General features: G+C 42.2%; 1 non-coding gene across 1 annotated transcript; it reads left to right on the top strand.

Annotated features, from left to right (window-relative positions):
- The first annotated feature begins 274 nt into the window (after window positions 1-274).
- On the top strand, window positions 275-347 carry TRNAV-CAC (transfer RNA valine (anticodon CAC)). The gene has a single exon. It is a non-coding gene; the product is annotated as a tRNA-Val (tRNA).
- Window positions 348-9,582: the final 9,235 nt, after the last annotated feature.

Genomic DNA, 9,582 nt, shown 5'->3' with positions numbered 1-9,582 from the left:
TTCAAACAAACTTGAGGCTTTAGATTCCTTTGGGAAATCTCACTATTATAGATGTGCCCATCAGATTTTTGTATGATATAATAGTTTGAAAGATAAAATCCCTGCAAGCTTGTGGAACTGACCTGGCCCTTTAATAGTGATCTGCTCACAGAGATGCCCCAGCTCTGACTTATGTTTGCATCATGTTCCTGCTGAATTTCAGGAGTCCTGCTCAAATGTCATTATTCTGTGAGTCACTGGCTCGTCAGCTAGCCAGGGAGCTGAGCCGCCACAGGTTTCTGTAGTGTAGTGGTTATCACGTTCGCCTCACACGCGAAAGGTCCCTGGTTCGAAACCAGGCAGAAACATCAGTTTTGTTTTGGTTTGAAACCTTGGCACAACGCCAAGTATAAACCACAGCAACCAGGCTCAAGGGACAGAGAGAAAAACCCCAACAATTAAAACTTAGACCTGGTTTATATATTTACACAGAAGGGGGAAAATTTAAAGCAGAATGCAATATAACACATGCATACAAAGGTAAAAAGAAACAACAATAACTTCCCACTCTGACCAAACACAACACAGCAGTTTCAGTAATGGATTCTCATTACACCAGAACTTTTCTGTGGAAGATTATAAGTGATGTGGTCACCAATTAACCAAGGTGACCCATTCCTTCTTTGTCTTTTGCTGTCAACAGATGTCTCTATTGTTTTTTCATATATATGCCTGTATAATATGGGCATATATATATGGTAGTTGTATATAATGTTGGGTTCAGGTTATCCTTAAAAAAGTTTTAAAGTGGAAAAAGAAGTTAAAAGAATTTCCATGGAAATTATTTGGAATCTGGTGCACCTTTTATATATGAGAATGCAGAGGAGAAATTAATAAGAAGAGCCAGGAAAATTAATGTAACAGGGAGGGGAAATATGCTGGGAAATTTTTATTCTGAATAAGAAAGATGAGAATGAGGTGATGAGAACAAGGCAATATTCAATGAAAGGAAAATTAGTTATCACATAACCAGCAGAGAAAATCTTGCAAGGGACAATAGTTCTTTGGGGTTCATTGCTATAGAAGGTCATTGGCAATAATTTAAGAAGGTTCAGAGAACACTCAAACTATCTGATGCAAAAGGACCTTTTCAAATGTTGAATCCAGGTTAGAACTAGTCCTCCTGACATAATATGTACAGCCAATCTCATGCATTTTTTTTTAAATCTGTGCTTGCATGCTTGCTCTTGAAAAGTTCAAAAGATGCAGCAAGTCTGTCCTAAAGATTTTTCCTGCTCAGGGCTGGGTTCTGACACCTCTGGAGAGCACTAGTGTCACTCTTAGAACATCATATGGTTCAACACAACTGTGCTTTGCAGCTGGGAGGGATAAAAATACTATTTTATCTGGAAGCTAAGGCATTGCTGGGCTGTGCTTAGTGAGGTTGTGTGTGTGAGATCCAAAATGTTGACTTGCTAGACATGGGAACAGTCAGTCATCAGTACTGGAGATGTGCAGTGGTCATGGAAAAAGAAGGAAAAAATCCAAGGATCAAACATATGCCCTTCCACCTCCTTGCTTATCAGTGCAGCCTGTGGGGTTGGTCTGGTTTGAAAACTCTCCAGGGGAGTTTGGATTAAGCACATAAACAAACTTCACCACAGCATGTGCCTGTCTTCCTGGAGGTGATGTGTGTGTAGGTGCAATCCTTTTTAGTGTCAAGGAACACAAGAAAGCAGGTTCTAATCCACCAAAGAGAAGAATGTTTCATTTGTGGTTGGGGCAATTCCCAGCCCACATATAGGCCGGGAAGAGAATGGACTGAGAGCAGTTTGGAGGAGAAGGACTTAGGTGTGTTGATGGATGAGCAGCTCAACATGACCTGGAAATATGTGCTTAAAGACCAGAAAGCCAACTGTGTCTTGGGCTGCATCAAAAGTTGTGTGGGCAGCAGGCAGAGGGAGGTCATGCTGCCTATTTACTTTGCTCTCATGAGACCCCACCTGGAGTGTTGTGTTCAGCTCTGGGACCTACAACATAAGTAGTACATGGACCTACGGGAGCAATTCCAGAGGAGGGATGTGAAGATGAGCAGAGGGCTGGAGTACTTCTATGAAGACAGGCTGAGAGAGCTGAGGTGTTTCAGCCTGGGGAAGGCTTCATGGAGACCTTCTAGCACCCTTCAGTACCTGAAGGGGCTACAACAGGGTTTGAAAGTGACATTTGACAAGGACATGTAGTGGTAGCAAAAGGAGGAATGGCTTCAAATTGACAGAAGGTAGGTTTAGATTAGCTATTGGGAAGAAATTCGTTACTGCAAGGATAGTGGGGCACTGGCACAGGTTTACCAGAGAAGCTATGGCTGCCCCATCCCTGGAAGTGTTCAAGGGCAGGTTGGATGGGGCCCTGGCCTAGCGGAAGGTATTCCTGACCATGGCAGGGGCTTGGAACTGGATGATCTTGAAGGTTCTTTCCAACCCAAACCACACACAGAAGCTGGTATCATGGAGTATTCTGAGTTGGAAGGGACCCACGAGGGTCATCAAGTCCAACTCTTAAGTGAATGGCCCATACAGGAATTGAATTGTCATTATTAGCACCATCCTCTAACCAACTGAGCTACTAAATCATTCTATGATTCAGAGCATGGAAGCAAATGGAAGTCATTGCCTAACAGTCAATAGATTGCTCCTGAAAATCAAGGAATATAAGCCCCTCCTCAGCTTTGTTTCCAAAAAGAAAAGCACTAAACAGCATCCTCCCCTGTGCAAGCCCTTATGATAAAAGACAAAATGTTCTGCTGGAACAGTTTGGGGTTGTGGGGCTTTTAGCTCCTCCAGGGAGTGGGACATTGCTGTCTGCAGATTGAATCAATCTGCTTCGGAAGCGAGATGGTGAAAGAGCCCATACACGATAACAAAGCGACACATCGAGGGAAGAGCCTCTACTTTGAGCATAGATAAGATGGCTTTTTAAAAAGCGAGCAGGCACAGAGCCACTGCAACCTCACCCAGTAGCAGGTTTAATCCTCACACTTGAGATTGGTAGAAGATTTGGCAGGTAGGAGTATGGGGTAAGTCTCTTCTTGTTATCTGAGAGAAGGACAATGCTATTACACGTAAGGCAGCAAGAGAATTCTTGCTTGATATTAGAGTTAAGGGGAGCTAAAAGATAAACTGTTTTTTGTTGGAGGAATAATAAGATTGTCTGGGCTAACTTTAGCAAAACTTATTATTCTGTCTCTGATTTACTTGTCACTGGGTCTCTTGGGCACAGCACCGCAAAGGGCATTGCTGTGTTAACCCACAGATGCTGTGCAGGGCAGTGGAGGCCTGGCCAGTTTTGTTTGCTTCAAAGCACCCCTCCCTTTTACTCCTTTCCTAGGAAATGGCTTTTTAGCAGCAATTTATTCTTAAGAAGCTGCTTTTTGTGCCATTTTTGTTTATAGGCACATGCTTTAGATTTTTGGCTGGAGTGTTATGTCTTGGAGATAAGTCCATTTATTGAAAACCCCCTCATGTGCACAGATACTGTGTTTGTGGCATGGATCTGTACCATCTACGTTAAAGAAGATCTTGGAGAGACCTCTGCCAGAGATTTCCATAGCCACTGATCCCAGCCACCAGAGGGAAACACAACCATATGCATTAACCCAGTCTGTCATGTGCACCTTCTCCGTGTGTGCCAAGTCTTCTTGGGCAACTGATGGTCCCCAGGGCAAGGCAAACCATTGCATTACAATAAGATTCTATACCTCAAATGCAACCCAGGGACTGCAGTTCCCAAAGTCCTAGTCAGCTTGTGTTGTGGAGGCTGCTGGAGCCCTGGTGGGCTCCCTTGTCCTTCCTTTTGCAGCTGTTGGTTGAATGCACTGTGGGAAGGATGCAATCATGTTTCTGCTAAGTGTGTGTAGAGAGTGTTCCGTGTGTGCTGGAACAGAACAGGAATAGTGTAAAAAGTGGTGTTGCCACAAACACCCTGAAAAGGCTATTACAGACACTGTCACAGGAGACTTTGCCTTCTGCCCTCCATTATCTAATGGCTTCAGTTGTCAAGAAGGCAGCAGGTTTAATAACCAAACAAACACCTTCCTGCTCTGAAGAATCAACCTTTCCTCTTTATAGCCCACTCTGCCTGAGCTGGGCAGCCAGGCAAATCCCATGTGAGGGGTCAGTGAGCTGGACAGCTCCTGCAGCTTCCTGTCTGTGTGCCTGTGCTGGTGGGAAGCCAGTGTGCTGTAGCCTTGACTTCTGTCTGGGGGATGCTTTACAGACTGGTCTTGTACCCAAATTAATACAAATTTGTGGCTGCAGGGGGTTGTGTGTCCCTTGGTTTGTACATGGGCTAAGTCTGTTTGTGCATTTCTTCAAAAATTTCACCAGTAACAAACCCTCCAAGGGCAAAACTCATTTTTTCATAATCATTGTATATTTGTCTAGACATCTAAGGTTTCCCTTGTTTAGAAGTAGCAGCAAAATAACTTTTTCTGATAAGCATCATCTCAGGGCATCTTTTGGCTGGGGAGAGGACAGGCTGCTGGACAAGCCATTAGTGAGGGAGCTACCAACTGAGATTTAAGGTTTCCTGCTGGCTTGTGGCAGTCTGTCTGGTGGGAGAGTGAGGATCAGGGAATGGCAGTGCTTTCCTGAGCCAGTGGTGGCATCTGAAGAAAGGAAGGAGACTTTCTGTAGCCCCCAGTCTGGAGGCACTGTTCTGTGGCCACCAGCTTCAGTTGCAAGCTCCCTTGGCATCCCCTCCTTGCATGGGATATCTGTATTGAAGCTGCTAACACAGATGCTGCCCACACACTGAATGCCAACGAAAAATGAATACCCTCCAGGGAGGGAGGGACATGGGGATGAGGGATCATTTTTTGGGCTGCACCATGACTGGGCATGAGGGTTGTTACTTATCCTACAAAATACCACCTCAGAGGAGGAAGGAACCATGCATCTCACTGCATGTGCTGAGCCCAGAGGCAGTGCCTGTTTAAGACACACTCCCTCAAAAGCTAACCAAAAATGTGTCTGTGAGGCAAGCACGAGTCCTGGAGCCCCCACTGCTTTTAACACACTTTCAGCAAAATGCCCTGCGACATCCCCAGAGTCCCTCCGCTCCCCCCAGCCTGCCTTCCTCCTTCTCCCCCTCTCCACAACTATTTAATTTTGCTCTGGCATGAAATAATAGAGTGCTGTGTATCTATTACAGATGTAAAGAGATTTAGACTGCCACAGGTTTCAGTAGCACATTCAAAGCCCTAACAAAGCTGGGTATAATAGACTCTCCCTGCCATTATCCATTCAGCAAGTGTAATAAATGACTCGGCCGCAGCCTGCCATATACCACCCGGCCCAGATAACAGCTGAAAGGAGAAAATTAAATTTTGCTTTTGTTGAAACATTATGATTTATGTATTTGTAATATAGGCTGCGGTGGGCAATTGAAAAAAAAAAGAAGATTGCTGAATATACTTCAGGGTTACTGATTGTACCACAGGCCACTTAGAGTGCTAGAAATGCTGTTCTTCTCCCTGTGTTCCTTACTAATAATAAAATGATACAAATTCCCATTAACCTTTTCGCTCATGTTGATTTTATTTATTTATTTGAATTTCCAAGTCTTAAGTTTTGGCCATTTACTCTTAGCCTCGTGAAAAATAACAGAGTGATGGTTTATGGAGACAAGGCATGAAGTACCCAGGCATGTAAAAATGATGGATGTAGGTCAAAAAATCTATATATCACTTTTAGTATTTTTATAATAATTTTCTTTAAATGGGGTGGTTACCCCCTTCCCCTCCTCCCCTTCTCCACTGCTGTCTTTACAGTTGATGACAAGATATTCTGATATCCTCATCCTTGCAATATCTAGACCTATAAAAATAATTAACTTCTCCCACCTTAGAAATATAGAGACAGAAACAGGAGTGCTTCACCCTGTAATTTATAATATTGCTGTACCGTCCCTTAATGTTGTAATCAGGCCTGCAAAGTCTTATCATGTTGTAGAATATAATGAACTTACTTATTCATTTCAACATCACATTTCATCTTAGTTGTTCTCCACATTACTTGCTCGTCCCTCCCCTTTTCTGGAATACCAGCAAGAACTTAGAAGTTTTCTCTTTCTTTCTTTTTCCTTTTCTTCACCTTTGTCTCTGGGGTTGAGCTGAGTCAACAGATCCATGAGGAGACTGGAGGCTCATTTGCCTGTACTCTCTAGGAGTCTAAACATAAGGTTTTTGGGGTTTTTTTTGTGCTTTTATGATTTTTTTACACCTACTTATGTGATTTACACCAGTATACTTGATCTTAGCAAAACCAGTATGGTGAAAAGGCACTTGGCTGCATGAGAAGGGTCAGCAGTAGGGTGAAGGCAGAGGATACTCAGCTTTCCACAGAACTCTGCAGTGTTGGCCTTGTTGATCTGAGCATTTGTGTCTCATATGTTGCCACTTAAAGCACAGACCATTGGAAATTGTGAGGGATGATTGTAATGGAATGCCCCAATCCTGGAAACATTCAAGGTCAGATTGGACCAGACTTGGAGCAACCCGGTCTAGTGAAAGGTGTCCCTGCCAGTGGCAGGGAGGTTGTTTGGAACTCCATGTCTTTTGAAGGTCCCTTCCAAGGCAAACCATGCTATAATTCTATGAAACAGGATTGTTTCTGTCTTCCTTTTGTCTGCCTAGTGGGGAGTGGAGTGCTGAATCTCTTTTTTTTCAGAAACTCAAGACAGTCTTTAATGTGGGATTAATCTGATTATAACTCATTCAATAGTGATGATTTTGGCTTCTTTTCCTGAGGAAAATACTCTCTTCTTCACCTCATTAGAGAATTTTTATGGTATTTTCTCTTCCCCCACCAACTCTTCATTCACAGCCATCAAAGGTCGGTTAGTTCATAGTATTTCCTACCCTTGCCCAAAATCTACTTGCCTTAGGGCCTGATAAGGTGCCTCTAACGGGTCCTCCTGCTGGAGGACTCCAGGAGAAATACTCTGTAAGATCATGTACTGCTTAGTTTCCTAGAAGTTTTAAGCAGTCATAAAAGCAGGTTCTACCTGCTCTCCAGCATTACTATCCTTTCCCGTCTGGCTGTGGCCTGAAAGGTCAGCATCATCATTAAGAAACTGCTCTGGTCTGGAGCCAGGGTCTGATCCTGACTCCTCTTGTCCTCTCTGTTGTGTAGGAGTAATGCAAGGACATACTGGGAGCCACGGCCATGAGGACAACATGGACAAGCTCTTCTATAGCTTTTGCTGTCCTCATCTCTTGCACTTTGATACTTCACAGTCTGGCATAGGTCTCTGGTGTTGGCTCTGGCCATTTCTTAGGCAGGACATATCTAGAAAGGTTAAAAAGCACCAGCAGAAATGTATATTAAAATTTATTTATTTAATTATTAAATCTTGTGTGCATGGTGTTAAGCATTTAAATAGCTCGTGTGGGTTTTAGCCCTGCTGAACCCCAGGCTGCTGTTAGCATTTGTGGGCTGCAGGTTTGGGTGTGCAGGGGATGTTTTACAGCCAGCTCATCTCTTGATCAGGTATTCTGCTAATGCACACTGACAGATATTTTGTGAAGCACCATTCAGTCTATTTATTGACCCCCTGCCCTCAAATGCATACATACAGCAGAGCACTCCAGCTTATATTTAATGCTGAAACATTTGTAAGTACTGTATATCCTATGATCTATTGGACTAATGAAAAAGAAGGTTTATCACTGCAGTCCAGTGTAAATCTGTGGATAACCTTACTGTACAGTCAATTTATTCCTTTAACAGCTTTATTCCTTTATCAGGTGTTTGTAGAAGGTTTCACCATAAGTACAGCAGAGACATAATTTGCTGTGGGGCAGATTTATTTGTTTCACAGTGTTATTATTTTAACAGTCTGATAATCACTATGAGTATGTTTCACCATTTGGAATTTCTGTGAGTATATGCAAAAGTGTGTTTATTCATTCCCTGAACAGGTTCATTTCCTTATCAGCTATTCATTTTAAAGAGTTTTATTACATATGCAGAGTGTGTAGGGTACTAGAGTGCAGTAATTTTATTAAGAGATTTATTTAGTGCCAGGTATTCATTTAGCTGGGGTTCACTGTAACACAATCATATGCTTTCACCTGGCCAATTTTCTTTGCATATCGCAGTTTGTTATAAACAACACTTTCCCTACCCTGCAGCCTCCAATTCTCTTTATTTTTTTCCCTTTTAAAAAAAGTTTTTGCAGGAAACTCTCCACACTCTTAAGTCTTTCATTTGTTTAATTAATCATGTTTGAATTTTCTCTTTATGTCAAGGGAAGGGAATCTTGTTTGCAGGCTCATGTGAAATGGCTTTTTAAAAAAACGAACATTCTTAAAGATTCTGCTAAGAGGAGAAAGTTTCAGAAATGTCTCTCTAATGCCACTTAGGAATTGCTTGAGTCTCAGCACATGTCAGTGACTGACTGGAGAAAAGCAATAGGAGAAAGACAATCCCAAATCAAGACTCTGGTTTACTCAGAAACTATGTGGCTTTGGTGTTTTGCCATGATTTAATAATTTTTGTTTTATATGAATATTAACTCTAGAAAGAAGAGGAAATAAATTGTTAATAAACTATAGGTGAAATCTGTCTTTAACTTGGCATAAAATGAAGCTATAAAATAGGGGGGAAAAAAATCCACCTGTATCACTGAACCTCATGCTGAGGTAAAATATAGTCTTATTCTAATCTTTCTCTTGTCCAGGGGTGTTTCAGACTGATTTCATAGGAGGAGGGCTTGGTGTCTTGGTAGTTTAGTTTTCCCTCCTCACAGCTGTCTATTAGAGCTGCATAAAAAAGCTGTGAGCCCTCTCTGCTCTGTGCACCAGAAAAGCTGGAGGTCATGGAGGAGGCAGAGGGTGGCACTGCCCATCCCTGGGATCCAGGCACAGATTTTTCAGGCAGGTAAACTCTTTACTTTGAATTACTTACATGAGAAAGAGGTCTTTGGTAGCAATGTGCTTTTCTGGTCCAAAGAATATAGGAACCAGCGGAAAGTACTGAGCTCAGCTAGTGCTGGGTCAGACTCTTAACCACGGAGAGTTCCTTCTAGTAAATAGGCATCATAATAAACTAAACTGGAACCTTCTCCATAACAGCAGAGCTGTCTTGTGATTGCTTATTTGTCTGATTTCTGGAAAAATGGATCATGAAGCTTAACTGGACTCAAAAATGCAAAAGCCTTTTTGCCAGGAGCAGAGTTAGTGACATAATGTTCAATGTTGAGTTTTCTGAGATTAGTGTAAGATCTGTGTAATTAAAGAAATCAAACGGTTGCCTAGATCCAGAAACCAGAGTCCATATTTATTTGGAGACTGAAACTCCCATTGGAAATAGAAACTTTAGGGAACTTCTGAGCATCTACACAGCCATGCTGAGGTGAAGAATGATACTTGGAACCTTCATTTAAATATTTTCTTGATAGGAACTAGGAGTTTTACTTAGAACTTGTCTGTTGACACCTTTCAGACCTCAGATCAAAGTTATATCTATTTTAAAAAAATTAGCTCTAATTGTTTTATAAATATTTATGTTGGTCTCAATATGCACACTGTTTTTTAACTTCCTA

The sequence above is a fragment of the Pithys albifrons genome, chromosome 5 (assembly GCF_047495875.1).
Source record: "Pithys albifrons albifrons isolate INPA30051 chromosome 5, PitAlb_v1, whole genome shotgun sequence".
Classification (NCBI taxonomy): Eukaryota; Metazoa; Chordata; class Aves; order Passeriformes; family Thamnophilidae; genus Pithys; species Pithys albifrons.
This window is presented reverse-complemented; position numbering and strand designations above follow the sequence as displayed.